The sequence below is a fragment of the Sinocyclocheilus anshuiensis genome, unplaced genomic scaffold (assembly GCF_001515605.1).
Source record: "Sinocyclocheilus anshuiensis isolate Anshui unplaced genomic scaffold, SAMN03320099.WGS_v1.1 scaffold109, whole genome shotgun sequence".
NCBI classification, from domain to species: Eukaryota; Metazoa; Chordata; class Actinopteri; order Cypriniformes; family Cyprinidae; genus Sinocyclocheilus; species Sinocyclocheilus anshuiensis.
The window spans coordinates 355,586-359,319 of record NW_015539824.1 but is presented as its reverse complement, the minus strand read 5'-3'; positions in this window follow the sequence as shown (position 1 = coordinate 359,319).

Genomic DNA, 3,734 nt, shown 5'->3' with positions numbered 1-3,734 from the left:
CACGTGACCTGTGAAAACGAAGCTTCGTTACCTTACTGACACGTCACGCTAGGCTCAAATACAAAGCGCGTCAATTGCTCTGTCCCATACCCGCGATCCATTTAGTGCAATGTTATAGTTATATCAGTCAGCATGCCTATACGTATGTAGTGTTTTTTACGTGGTGTATTGTTGTTAATTATAGTACTACTATTAAAAACAACGACATGTGAATGTCTGTTGACTGAATGAAAATTAAAACACCTTGCGGGCTCAACCACTGTTCCCAAAAAGGATAAAAGTCCTTCCTTAACCACAAACATTTTTGCTGCTTGTAAACGCCATCCTCTGTTGTCAACAGCTCACATTGGTGAGAAAAATATATTATTGCAAAATATATTAAATGCAATAACTGCATTTGTATTTGTGCATTTGTGTTTTTTAACAATGTGCATGTTTGTGTTCTTTTGTAAGGAAGACACAAAAATGGTGCAATGACAAATAAATGAATTTATTGGCGTATTAAACAAACATTCTATTTATGTGAAAAGACAAGTTTGATGCAAGTAAAAATGAAGAAAATAAAGTCTTTATTGTTATTGTATTGTGCAAAATACAATACATTTGGGAAACTATTGCTGCACACACACATGCCACCTTGCTATGACACATATGCTTATTAAATAGACAATTAAACCTTACAATGACATCCCAATGAACAAAACATCTAAATTATACAGTTGGTGTAAGAATTTTTATTGACCACCAGATGGCGGGGTAGAGCACTGTGTCAAAAGCTTCAAAGCATCAACACAGTTTGTTGTAAAAGCCTCACTGCTTCAAAAGCCTCGTTCAGCACATCCCTACCTCAAACGCTTCAGAAAGCCTCGGTTTCCCATCACTATTGGCATGAACAGACTTGACGTGAACAGACTTGATTTGACATAAACAGACTAGACTCACCACAGCAGGTTACAACATCAATACACGATGAGAGACAATGGCAACATGATGGCTACTTATAGCAAACAATACAGGTCACATGACAAGAACCAACCAATGAGAGACAGGACACATGACTAAGACAACCAATGAGAACATGACACATGAACCAAAGAACCAATCAGAACATAACACACAGACAAGGGAAACACATGATTGAACAGGGTCCATGACTAAACTCCAAAATAAAAGACATGAAAACATGAACGTGAAACAAAACCCAAAAACACACATTACACAGTAATGGGTAACACTTTACAATAAGGCTCCATTTGTTACTATATTTAATGCATTAACTAACATTAACTAAAATGAACAATACATTTGTTACAATATTTATTAATCTTTGTTAACATTAGTTCAGTGTCAGTCTATATTACCTCAGGTCCATTAAATAACATTGATAGATACTTTTAATACTAATATTGTATTAGTAAATGTTGGAATCAACATTAAATAAGATTAATGAATGCTTTGGGAGTATTGTTTTATTTATTTATGTTAACTAATGAAGTTAACTAATGTTAAAAAAATGGAACCTTATTGAATGGTGTTATCCAATGATGATAATATTGGCAAACATAGCAACTGTATTGGTTTGCAATGAAATAGGAGTCTGTGCGGTATTTGAGACACACTAGTCATGGCCATCATTGAATAAGACTATGCGATGGCAGATGGGGTGCAGATGTTTGGCCAGCAGTAAATCTGGGCGTGACAGGAGCCAGTGGACCTTGACATGGGCGTCCTAAGCTATTTGATGAAGAAAAGAAATGGGAAAAGTAAAGGATGAAATGTAATGGTGACAAAGAATCAAACTGTAGTCCTCAGCATACAGAGCTACTACAGCCGGATTAAAAGCAGACTGTGGAAATTGAACTGTATGCCTGGATAAACAGAGTCTTCAGTCTAGACTAAAACAGAGAGTACAGTATGTCTGAGTCCTGAACAGTGCTGAAGCAGGAAGTCTAATACAATGCTTACAGCCATGTAAATATGAGTTAATTTATTCTTTGCACAAGGATTACTTTAACAAATGTGAGGTGTAATAAGGTCGTCATTGACAAACTGTTTAGTATTTTGTAATTTATAAAGAACCAGGAATAGGTAATCATTGTAACACTAACAATATGGCTGATATGAACAAGCATATTTATGGAGTTCTGCATTACAATAATCCAGTGTTGAAGCCATGAACATGTTACATAACTTTGCTGTCATTTTTGCCACGAAAAAGAAAAGAGAAAGAGAATTCATAATTTTGCAATATTTCTTTGACAGAAAAACAGATATATGGCTTTCAAATGATGATGACGATGATGATGATTATTATTAGTAGTAGTATTATTTTATAAATCAACCACATAGTAATGACAGTTTATTGACAATCCAGAGAATTACATATATTTCCCTAATGAAATGGTTTATTTGTTTGTTTGTTTGTTCTGGGTGTTTTGCTTATTTGTTTTGTTTTGTTTTGCTTTGTTTGTTGTTTGTATTGACCTTTTTATTGTGTTGTGTGTTTTGTTTTTGCGTTAGTTTTGTTAATTTTGTGTGTTTGTTTTGTTTTGTTTTGCCTACAGAAAGGTTAAGTGATTTAATGCATGCCAATGTCAGCTTGACCTCTGTTTGCTCCAGAAGTGACTTGTGGCATTTTCTGGACCCTGACACCTTAGGTGCGTACTTGCGCAGACTGACTGAGCACAACCCAGCAGGCATAGTCTTGTACAGATAAAATGTGTTCCTTTATCTGAGTATAGTGCTGAAACAGATCCCCAGTAGCAGTGAAAAGACCGCTAGTTTCTTACACACGAGAAAGTCTGGAAAGAACCATCAGGAGCAAAGGGCTGGGGGTGCAAAAATCTGTCTTCATGATAAATGGGGCTTTTCCACCAAAAAGGATGGGAAAATTGAGGCTTAGTCAAAATTGGGCTTGGGCATCACATTCCCTGCTTTCATACACCTGTGTGGTGTTCATGGGAATCGTTGGAAGGGTGAAAGCAAATGGAATGTGCAAAAAATACATCTGTGCTGTTTTACGTCTGGCTGATGAAATAAACCACCCTCATTATCTTACACAACCACAGATCTGCCTCTCTTTATGATCACAGATGGCCAGTAAGCATCAGGTGTATATGCATTTTGATTATGCAAGTGGCTTAAAAGCCTTTTCATTTCTCTTAAAGGGGTCATATGATGCAATTTCAATTTTTCCTTTCTCTTTGGAGTGTTACAAGCTCTTGGTGCATAAAGATCTGTAAAGTTGCAAAGACTACAGTCTCAAATCCATAGAGATATTCTTTATAAGAGTTAACCACACCTACGTAAAACGGCTCATTCTAACACGCCCCCACATGTCTATGTCACGATGTGGGAAGATTTGCATACCCAGGTGAAAAAGAAATATATTTAAATTGTGCTTTTTCAGACATACTTACTATATTTAAATTATACTATACTAAGTGCATATTAAATGTATTATTTTGAAACAACTTTAAGTATATTAAGTGTATTCGCTGAGGAAATACATCAACTTCGCGCTGTGGATCTCCGGATCGGCTTTCACCGTCAACAAAGTCAGCAGTCCAGCCTGGGGTCGTCACATGTGGTTGCCGCAAGCCCGCCGGCCACCGCTCACTCTAGCCCCCGGCCTCCGCTCACTCTAGCCCCCGGTAGTGTACGTTTTTCATATTTAAAGGATTTGCCACTGATGATTCAAACGCGAGTTTTGAGCAGTGTAGAGTAGCGCTTGT